The sequence below is a fragment of the Lactuca saligna genome, chromosome 4 (assembly GCF_052625555.1).
Source record: "Lactuca saligna cultivar CGN05327 chromosome 4, ASM5262555v1, whole genome shotgun sequence".
NCBI lineage: Eukaryota > Viridiplantae > Streptophyta > Magnoliopsida > Asterales > Asteraceae > Lactuca > Lactuca saligna.
Genome location: NC_136420.1, coordinates 149,343,016 through 149,355,860, shown reverse-complemented (window position 1 = coordinate 149,355,860; position 12,845 = coordinate 149,343,016).

Genomic DNA, 12,845 nt, shown 5'->3' with positions numbered 1-12,845 from the left:
CCCTGTGGTTTGGCAATACCATTGGGTAACATCAAAAATAAAAATTATTAGCAAAAAATGTCTCTATTTGATGGTTTTGTTGTGGTTTTGGTCCATACATCATCAAATTTAACAACACTGCTGTTAACTTTTGGCAAATAACAGATTTACCCATGTGACCATTTCTGCAGTTTTATCTTTTTACCAAACTACAAGAACCAATATTATTTTTTTTTAACTTTTTTTTCTTATTTTAATATTTTTTATTAGATTATTATATATTAGTAAATAATATTTCTAATATATCATATTTATATATTAATAAATATTAATTTTTTTAATTATTTTTTTGAGTTTCTTCTTTATTGCATCAATTCCTCTTTATTAGATTATTATATGTTAATAAATACTATTTTTAACATATAATAGTTATCTATTAGTAAGTGTTATTTTATTGGATTATTAATTTACTTTAATTAATTTTTAAAATTTTTTTATTGCTTTAATTCTTTTTATTGGGTTATTAACTTAAATTTATTATTTATATTTATAATAAATAATATTTTTTTAGTCGTTTTTATTTTTTAATTTATTTCTTTATTGTTTTAAATAAAAATACTAAAAATCTTACTCACCCCGCCTTTCCTAATTTATTTTAAATATTTGGAAGATAACATACTTTGGACAACACCACCACTATCACTCAGTTACAACAAACCACGACAGTCTCCAACCCTTTATATATATATATATATATATATATATATATATATATATATATATATATATATATATATATATATAATTTTTGTAATTATTCACGAAGTAAGATCATCATGTGTATTTTAGTTTTTCTATATTCATATGTATCTAAATTTGTTATATATTTCAATAAACTTATGATTTAACTTATGATTTTGACATATATAATTTCCCTAAAAATATTTCTATATGAATTACCAAACCCGAGTATTCGCTACTCGACGGTCGACCGAACGAATACCGAATACCGAGATCTACAATCTTGTCACCACCTATAGTGGCTATGGTGGTTTGAATACCCTTGATCTAACATTGTCGTCATCGATGGTGGTACCTGTAATGAATGGTCGACTGGAGGCTATATGCTTTTGGGGGTTTATTGCACATGGTGTGGGTAGTCAACTGGTGTAGTTTTCGTTGAGAATGACCGACTGTAGTCAATGATCGATGATTTCCATCGATATGATACGACGACGTAAAGTGGTAAAAAGCAACGAATGGAGGAGTTGACCAGGAGTGTTTGGATCGGACCTCATGGTGGTTGTAGCAGAATATGGTTAGCTTAGTGGCATATATAAAGGATTCTGATGGATTGTGATGAGGTTGCCTTAGGTGGCTATTAGCGGCATTGAGTGTAACAAGTTGGTGGGGTTTCCACCGAGCAATCGATGAAGGTTGTTGGCAGTTATCCAATCGATTTTCAACCATAGGACGCGGCACTTTGTGTATTTCATGTAGAAATATTTTTAGGAATATTATATATGTCAAAATCTTATTGAAATATATAACAAATTTAGATACATGTGAATAGACAAAAACTAAAATACACACGATGATCTCACTTCGTAAATAATTACTGAAACTATATATATATATATATATATATATATATATATATATATATATAATAATAATAATAATAATAATAATAATAATAATAATAATAATAATAATAATAATAATAATAATAAATGGGTTGGAGATGGCCCGATAGTTGTTTGTTGTGACCGAGTGATGTGGTGATGTTGTCCAAAATATGTTATCTTTCAAATATTTGAAATAAATTAAGAAAGGTGGGGTGGGCGTCATTTTTTGGTATTTTTATTTAAAACAATAAAGAAAGAAATTAAAAAAAATAAAAACAATTAAAAATATTATTTATTATAAATAAAAATAATAACTTTAAATTAATAAGACAATAAAAAGAATTACTGCAATAAAAAAATAAAAAAATTTAATTAAGTGAAATTAATAATCCAATAAAGTAAGACTTACTAATAGATAAATATTATATGTTAAAAATAATATTTATTAATATATAATAATCTAATGAGAAATGATTAATTCAAAAAAGAAGAAATTAAAAAAAAAAAATTAGTAATAAAAAAGTAGTATTTATTAATATATAAATATAATATATTAAAAATAATATTTATTAATATATAATAATCCAATAAGAAACCAACGACCACCATATAATGTTGATTGATATCTAACCTGAAAACATTAAACTCACAAAAGAAAAAATATTTTTCGAATTTTTGGTTTTGAAAATGAAGAAAACAAAAATAAGAAAATCTTTTTGGAATTTTTGTTTTTGAATATTTTTGGATTTTTGTTTTGTGAAAACTAAAAGAACAAAAAAAAAATCTTTTTGGTCGTTTAGATTTAAAATAATAATAATAATAATAATACATGTTACCAAACGAACGAAGTCTAAGCTGAATTGTTCAGAGGATTTTCGAAAATGAAGCATGTCGAACGTTGAACAATGAATCGTAACTACTAATTCATTCAACGAAGTGTCGACTCCTCATTACTGCATGATAAAGCTTATTTAGAACAACAATTCCATCAAGCATTCCTAGGTCTGACAAAATCCTAAGAAAAGACTTTTCATCCAAAGGCTTTGTATATATATATATTAGGAAGTTGACTTGTGGTTTTCACAAAATAAACCTCGATGTTTCCATCCTCGACATGATTGTTGATAAAATGATATCGAAGTGTAACACCCTTTTGTCCGTTCAAATATTTAATCAAGGATTGTGAGTATAGATAAAATAAAATTAATAATAAAAAATGATTATATTATAAGAATTTATTAATTGAGGGATTTTGGATTATTTTCAAAAAAGGATGGAAATTTCTTAAAACCATTATATTGCAAGAAAAATTGTTTTGGGGGCTATTTATGCTAATATGGAAAACCTGAGGGTTAATAGTGTAAAATCCGAAACTTAGTCCATATCTTTAATGTGAATAAAGCTTTGCTGGTTCACTTGATTTGCAGCCCTCGTCCATTATTATTAATTTTATTATTATTTAGTCATTTACATACCAAGCCTTAGGAGCCCAAAATCTACACGCACAAACCTAGTTTAAATGTGTTTGTGGATCTTGATTGTCGTGAAAGAGAAAGACAACGGGAATTTTCTTGATCGAGAAGAAGGCTACAGTGGGTGTCGATCCAAGGAATAAGGAAGGGTAGAAAGGTCAAGCAAGAAGGAGGAATCAATGGAGGATCGTTTGTGACAAGGTGAATGATTGAATTCCTTTCTTCTTCTCTTTTGTTCGTTTTCAGGTATAGCCGAGAATCACAATGGCCTTGTCCATGGCTTCCATTAACATTTACCAATAGCCACTGTGCTAGGGTGGCCATGGGTGGTTGGGTTTCAAGATGGAGAAGCTAGAGTTTGTTGAGAAACCAAACCCTAACTTGATAATGTTACAAAAAGGGGCATTATACTTTCGTTCCTCATTAAAAATTGTATGTCTTGAGTCATAACTGAAGTTGGGATGATTATTTGGATGCACTGATTTGTCACTCCTGTGAAGGAATCATTTTCCAGGCTATAAGTCATTTTGGATTGGGTCTTAATGGGTTAAGAAGCTAATTAACCCTAAAAAGCCGAAGTGTAGATGATTTTAGGATTTTTCCTTAATTTGTCCCTGTCTTTGAAAGATCATGTCTCGATCATGGAAAACCCTTTTCGGTCGAAATTAGTGTACAAAGTTTCCTACTTGATTCATCTACATTTCATTAGTTTTGACCAATATCCAGAAGATCCTCTAACTAGAGTAAAAACGACCATTTACCCAGACTGGTCCGGAATGATCTGTTATGCGAGACAGTTTTGTAAAATTCACCATAAATCGTAGAAAAGTCATATGTAGGTGTGTGAATACTACTTTTAAAGCCAAGAACCTAATCTATTACCATATAACACAGCTTTTAAAAATATGAAGTTTAAATTGGTGAAAACAGGTCCCGAACAGACCCTAATTTTTATGTAGAAATCTGGAAAATTTACCCATTAGTTATATTCATAGTTAAGGAAAATTTAATAACTAAAACCAACTCAATTTATTATCATTAGGGAGTGTGAAGGGCAAGCAGGTGCGAGTGAGTTTCGGGTTGCTTTGGAGGCTACTTTGCTTTTGGAGGTGAGTTCTTCACTACACCGTGTTGTGTTATATCTTCTTTACATTAGCTCATGTGTGCTATGTATTGTATTATTTATGTGGGTATTACTGTGACATCCCCTAATTTCTCGGCCAGAAAAGACCGATTTAATTTATGCTTTTTAAAATCAAATCAGAGAAATATTTATAAAAGATGTTGCGGAATTGGTCCCCAAAACAAAATATGATAAAAGTTTGTCAAAACCTTTCTTTAAGAAATATATCATTTCCTTTTTATATCAAAACCTCGGGATGTCATGTTCCGATACAGATCAAAAGCATAACCAAGACATTATAAGCCTTACGACAATTATTTGTAACTACTGGCCTATAATCCAAAATTCACTCATCATCATCATCCGACTATGCTCGGGGTCCTCTACCTATCATATAAACAGCTGAGTGGGTCAGACTTTGAAGCCTGGTGAGCATACAGAGTTTTCAACCCACAATACATAAATTTATTATGTTTAAACATCAATCAATCAACCGAATTACCCAAACCCCATTATTTTATTTATTTATTAAGGGTTTAACCTAAGAATCAACTATCACTCATTCCTAAGGATTCATCCTAAGGAATAGACACAAAGTCATCTCATGACGGGGGTTTATACAACTGGTACTAATTCCACAGCTGCCAAAGTTTATTCAACATGTACTAAGTCCATAACTCTCATTTATCGACAGTATTATTTTCAGGTATTCTCTCCTGCCATACATGTCAATGGGTTTTTAGAGTACAACTAATGAACATATAGTTCATTACACCTACAGGTTGCGGGCCTGCTAGTGTTCCATAGACTGTCTAGAATAGTCCGTGGTTGTGTTCCATACTCTGCTGAATGACGGGGCCAACAATTTGGGTAAGTGATTCTCTCAAATTTCACCACTCACCCTCAACTCATGATCAATATTGTTGATCATCTCCTTTATCCAACTCACCTTTCATCATACCCACTATTTCATCTACCCATGTTTTACCCAACATTTTTCGTAGATAAAAATACATATATAGTTTAAATTATTTAAATATATGTATAAATCATTCCTTCAGCACCCATCTCAAATAAACAAACAATATATATTCACACAACACGTATTTTATGTAAAATACTTCATATCTATGTGTAAGGTGAATGTAACTACACACTCAAATGATTTGATGATAATCGGGCAGCAATTCGTTTCTTAAAACGATCGTTTCTAATAAAACTGGGAGTTTTATTGAGAAACCGGACTCTGCAAAAGTCGGGCTTCGAAACCGAAAAGATAAATTTTCCGAGCTTCCTGGGCACTTCGTGGAGTATTCCGGGCTTTACAATCGATACCGGGGCTTTGTGGGATGTTAAGATGAAGAAAATATGGGTTTAGGGGTTAAAATTGTCAAATTTTCAAAGTTACCCGACAGGTCTGACACCCTTCTATTTATAGGGGCGAGGCTTCTGATCAAAGGGCTGAGAAGAGGCCACACGTCGCAAATCGAAGGGTTCGCAGGGAAGGCTCGAATGAGGGTTGCACGTGCGAAGGGCTCGTTGGCAGCTTCTGATTGGACCGCGGTCTACTGGTGTACATGCGATGTTCGGAGCTAGGGTGGTGCGAGGCTCGGTCCAGCTGCGAGCTTTGGATTGGGCCTCCCTTTGGTCGAATCAGAAGAGGACACGGGGCGACACGGGGCTCTCGCATGCAAGGTGACTCAGCAGCTCGGACATGTGGCTCGCATAACTCACCAGAATTTCGGACACGTGGCACATGCGAGGCGAGGACACATGGCAATAACTTGACTATGAGAAATTTCTCGATTTTTGTGCAAAACTTCTAAAATCCATAACTTTCGCATACGAGCTCCGTTTTTGATGTTCTTTATATGCACACATAGCTAAAATTACGCTCTACAACTTCCGTTTAGACTTCGTCGGCTAATTTTGACTTTAAATTTTATATTATTATTTTTAGTAGACCGAGATAGGAAATCCGTTAAAAATTCATAACTTCTTCATCCGACGTCCATTTTCATCATACTTTTTACCGTTGTGAACCTAATGACGATACCTTCAATTCTCGTTTAGGTTGTGTAGGCTAAAAATCGCTCGATCTAAAATTCGTGTTTTTAGTTGTCTACTGCTAAGTTGAAACTTCGAAAAATCATAACTTCCTCATACGAAGTCAGATTTGGGCGTTGTTTTTATCGAATTTCTCGGTTTAACGAATACTACGACTTTCGTTTAAATCACTAAGACTAAAAATTAGTTTATCAAAAACTCACTTTTTAAGACACTCGGTACTGTGTCGGTTTATCGCGAAACTTCGACAGGTCATAACTTCTTCGTTATAACTCGGATTTCGACATTCTTTATATCCCCGAAATCCTTGTTTCGAGCACTACAACTTTATGTAAAGATATCGGGCTTATATCAAACTTTAATTTTGACGCTTATTTTTATTCTTAATTAAATAAACCCTAAGAATTAAGCATAAAACGCATAATTCACATAAAATTCACATAATCCCTATTTATTTCTTATAAATGAGTTACAAGGGTTAACCTAGACCATTATGTCAATATTAATGCCTAGCCTAGAAACACGAGCGTTACAATTACTAGGCGGAGTAGAGTCTAGTGGTTTGCCTCACGTATTAAGGATTATGCATGGTAGGAATCGGCGCATCCGAGTGGGGATCGGGCATAGCCAATGTGTCCCAAAGGATCGACGAATTGAGCAAGGGGGATAGGGCATGGCCAATGTATCCCAATGGATTCAGGTAAGGGGGATCAGGCTTAGTCAATATGTCCCAAGGGCTCAATGTACTGAACAAGGGGGATCGGGCCTAGCCAATGTGTCCCACTAGGAGTATGTATGTTATTGATTTGTTCTTTGACATGCATGCGTGGTTATGTGTTTGATGGCGATTGTATTCGTGTATAGGGGTAAGGATTATATGATATAATATTGGGTATGTGTGGAATTCACTAAGCTTTGTGCTTACCCTTTTTCCCTTAAAAATACTATTTCAGGTACACAAGATGGTCGGGCATGATTGTACACATTGGCTCAAGGCGGGTTTTTGGAATTGATATTGAATTGGTTACGTTTTCATAAATTTTAGAATTATAACTACTAATGTTTGGAAACTGATTTGATCTTGGGGTTTGGTATTTCATTTGTTTTGAAAAAAAATACATTAAATGTATGATTTATGTTATTTTAAAAATGTTCAAATTTATTGGAAATTTTGGGATGTTACACGAAGGCGATATGTTTGGTCTTTGAATGTTGCACCAGATTATGGCAGATGTGTATGGCACTTTTTGAATCACAATACAATGGAATCTTTTTCATGTTGATTGCATAATCACACATTTGTCTTTGAATCCAAATGACTTGAGAAGTGCAAGCTGCAACATCAACAGATTCGGCTTCTATTCTGGAAATCAAAACACAAGTTTGCTTCTTCGATTGCCGGCTAATAAGCTTACCATCCAAAAATTGACATCCACTAGAAGTGCTTTTCCTGTCGAGTTGACAACCACCAAGATCAGCATCCGAAAATTCTTGAACGAAGAAACCAGTCTTTGAAGGGCACCATAATCCCAAAGAAACTGTCCCTTTCAGATTTGGAAAAATGTTCTTCACAACAGTCATATGAGGTTCTCTTGGATTCGATTGATATCTGGCACAATTACAAACAACAAATATTAAATCAGGTTGACTTGCAGTTAAGTAAAATAACGAACCGATCATGCTCATGTATAATGTAATGTCGACAATAGGTTTGTCCAACAAAGGTGTGACATCCCCATTTTCACGGCCAGAAAAGACCGATTGTGTTTATGCTTTATAAAAATCAGAGTACTTCTTTTCATAAAATGTTGCGGAATTTGTTCCCAGAAAAAAACACGATAAATAAGTTATCAAAATATTTTCAAAGAAACGTATTTTATTCATTTTAAAACGTTTGGGATGTCATCATCAATACAGAAACATAAGCATAAACAGAACTTACATTTATTTACACTAGTGATCTACATATCTTTAATTTCTCAGTGTAATGTGACTTCATATCAATACCTGTGATATAAATAAACTGAGTGGGTCAAATTGGAAAACCTAGTGAGTACATAAGGTTTTCAACCCACAATAATATAATTATTATGTTTAACAATCAAACAATCAACCCAATCACCCATCCTCATTATCTTCTTTACTCTTAAGGATCTACCCTAAGAATCAGCTATTCCTCATTCATTCATTCCTAAGATTATCCTAAGGAATCGGCAAGAAATCCATCGTTGCCACGGTTTACACAACGGACACTAAGTCTGCATAGTCTCCAGGTTTTAGGCATTAAATCTACATGATCACCAAGGTTTAGGCACCAAGTCTGCATGGTCACCAAGGTTTAGAGTACACCGGGTGAACACATTGTTCACAACACCGACAGGTTGCAAGCCTACTAGTGTTCCACTGGACTGTCTAGAATAGTCTGTGGTTGTCATCCATACTCTACTGAATGACGGGGCCATCATTTGGGAAAAAGGCTTCTCACATCGTCCACCTCTCAACCTCACCTCGTGGTCTATAACACCTCCCAACTCATCATTCAACTCATATTCCATATATTATATCTACCCATGTTTACCCCAACATTATCGTAGATATAAAATACATATATAGTTTAAATCATTTAAAACATGTATAAAATCGTTCATCCAGCATAGACAACAATTATTCAGATAATATGCACACATAGCACGTAATTTACATAAAATACTTCATATCTATATGTAAGGTGAAAGTAACTATGCACTCACCTGGTAAGGTGGTGAGTCGGCACTCGGACAACACTTCGTTACTCTTAAAACAATTTTCCTTGATAAAACCTACTATCAATACCACTAGGGTTTAGTTTAATATTCACCGAGACTAATTTAATAGTCTAGCTATTATTATTATTATTATTATATAAGCGTTAAATAACACTCTATAACTCATAATAATAGTCCAATTAATTATTTTAAGGACCTAATAACACTACTATAATTATTTGAAAGCTATATTAAAAATTGCGTAAGCGTAGCTCAGTTACAGCGGATTTTAAAGAAAACCGGGCTTTGCTCGGAGTAGCGTTTCCGAAACCGAAAGACCCTTTTTCTCGGGATTCCGGGAGCCTTGGGGCTTCCCTCGGGAGCTAGGGGGTTTACCTAGGGTTTAGGGGGATCAAAATAGGCTAGACAGAGAAAGAAATTAGAAAGAGAAAGGGAATTGGTGTGAAAAACCCGGAACCCTTCGCATGCCTTTTATAGGCGCCTAAGCTCGGATTTACGTTGGGCGTACGTCTCGGATAAGGCCACCAGCTCGGATCCAGATGTCTTCGTACGTCGGATGGATAAGGGAGAAGGTACGCGGGGCGTACTGACTTCGGACGTGGGGTGTATGCGAGGGCGACGTGGGGACCATCGGATGCGAGGCTAGAACAACGATGGACGGACAAGATCGCGCCACGTCATTGGATTTGCATTAGGCTTCGTAAATTCATGCTTCAACTTTAAAAATTCGTAACTTTCGCGTACAAGCTCCGTTTTTTACGTTATTTATATCCACGCAAAGGTGGGAACGTACTCTACAACTTTCGCTTGGACTTCGTCAGCTAATTTTGAATTTATTTTAAATGTTATATTATTAACAGGCCCGGACTAGATTGGTCCGTTAAAAATTCATAACTTCTTTATCCGACGTTCGTTTTTGCCCATCTTTTTCTTGTTACGCTATTCTTAATGAGATCTTCGATTCTCGTTTAGGTCGTGTCGGCTAAAAACCCTTCGATCTAATATTCGAATTTCGGGTTGTACACTGCTAATCCGACACTTCGAAAAATCATAACTTCCTCATATGAAGTCAGATTCGGGCGTTCTTTTTATGGACGCTCTCGGTTTAACGTATTCCACAACTTTCATTTAGATCGCTAAGGCTAAATCTCGCTCTATCGTACATTCACTATTTATGCTTCCCGGTATCGTGCCGGTTCCATCGCAAAACTTCGACGAGTCATAACTTTTTCGTTATAACTCGGATTTTTGCGGTCTTTATATGTAAGGAAACCTTGTAACATATACTACAACTTGGTTAAGATTATTTAATTTAAATAATCATTTTTCGAAAAGTCGTTTTCGACACCTATTATCTCTAAATTGACTAGCCCGGATCTACGGGCGTTACAGAAGGTCCTAAGCGTGTCCCAATAGCCATTGGTACTCGCAATTTCGAACTATTCGTCATCCTAAACTTTTCAAGCAGATTACGAGAATACTTATATTAATTTATAAAAATGACATCTCTGCTTTGACGAATATTTAATCCCATAAAATTATTAATCTTCCCCATCACGCTAATTTCAATCTGACTTTTCATTATATTTTAAAATTCCTTAGATAATGCATGGCCAGTTGAACCAAAGATAATATGTAACAACCCATTATTTTAGGTCAAAGTAATGACTAAAAGTCGAGTCTTGTAACCTCTTTGTAAAGTAATAAGAATATCATCAAAAATAAAATGTTCAAAAAGCTCTGCTTGGGTACACTATGTGGTAGATATCGTGATAAGGTTTCCAAAAATATAGAGAACACTAAAATCTGAGCTATAACGAAGGATTTATGACCAATCAAAGATTCATAACGCTACCGGTAAAGCGTCGTTAAGCATAAAATGAGAAATTTCAATAAAATACCTTTTGATCCTTAGGTATCCAAATGAAAGTTGTAGATGTCATTAAACTACGAACATACATAAAAAGAACGCCCAAATCTTACTTCGTATGAGGAAGTAATGAATTTTCGAAGTTTTTGACCTAGTAGTAGACAGCTAAAAACTCGAAATAGAGATCGAGCGGTCTTTAGCCGACATAACCTAAACGAAAGTTGAAGACCCCGACAATAGGAGTACAACAGTAAAAAGTTTGACGAAAATAGACATCAGATGAAGGAGTTGTTGGATTTAAATGGACTTTTCCAGGCACGGCCTGTTAAAATAATATAATAAAAATAACGTCAAAATTAGCCGACAGAGTCTAAACAAAAGTTGTAGAGCGTAGTCTCACCTACGCGTGCATATAAAGAACGTTGAAATCAGATCTTGTACACGAATGTTACGGACTATACATGTTCGAGACACAAAACCCGAGGCTCACTCAGCCTCACGACGTGAGGGAACCATGCTCACGACGTGAGCACGTGACTGATGGGTTCCAGAATGTCAGACACGTCAACTCGTCGAAGAGGATCATGCTAACTAATCCTCACAACGTGAGCAATCCAAAACTTATGATGTGAGACCCCAAATCAGCCCCAATAAATAAAAGTTTAAGGGTGCCGAGTTTGGTGCTCATCTCTTTCCAACTAAGTGTCGTAACTCTGTGTGATTACCTCGATAAGCCTTCCCAAAGCCCTGGTTTTTCATTCTTAAGTCCGGAAGAAAGTCCTACACTCCCGAGACCTTGGAGAATCCTGAGATTTCAACTCTTTCTAGTCAAAGTTCTGATCGATTCTTCTCTCGATTACCTCAAAACAACCACTTCAATCAAGTGAGTTCATACCCCCATAATTAACCTTTGAAATGCTTCTAAATGTTTTTAAAACCTTTATTGGGGGGGGGGGGGGATACAAGTTGAACCATGTTATTTATTAGATCAATCACATATGATTAATAACTAGTATAAAAATGGATTTTTCATACTATAAACTATTTTACAAAACAAATGACTTCAAACTGATTATCAAACAATTTTACATATCAAACTCATTATCAAATTCAATTTTGTATACTAAACCTTTCTTTTACAGTTTTCAAACTTATATATTGTGAAAACCATGTCTACTACATATATAGTTATATAAATAAGGTTTGAAGGACTTATGAGAGATAACCCACTTTACTTCCTGTCCTTGTTTGGTTGTGGTCTTAAAGTACCTGGTTGTTTTTCCGAGTGTCGCTGAATCGTTAGTTACATATTATGTATATATGTATAGATATAAAGACTTTTATCTCAGTTTAGTACATTCAGTCATACAAGCAAGTTTACTAATAAACTATAATAGGTATAGTTTAGAGTTATACTACTTACTACTTCTAGCTCAATGAAGCATACAAGAGTCAGTTCATTCATGAGTCATTACTTATCACTATGAGAACATATACAGCTATAATATGATGAGAACATATACAACTATACTAGGATGAGAACATATACAACGATACTATGATGAGAACATATACAACTATACTAGGATGAGAACATATACAACGATACTATGATGAGAACATACAAGTATACGATAACATAAATGTGATCCACTATATCGGAGCATGCCTTCATTGTCATGGCCCGAGTTGTAACCAAAATCTCTTGGAGGGAGTGCGTGAGTTTGCGTATAGATCTATACTGGATTGACTATCCTACACCTTGCTGCTAGCTACAGCGGGACCTGCAGGTCTTCGGGTGCCAAATGTCGTACCTTTTGACGACTTACATTGTAGTGTTTTCCAGTCGATAGTGTGGTACAATTAATCACATAATACCTTGATATAAATCCGGTTTAAGGTAGATAGTACAACAATAGTTCCTATAATACAACACTACAG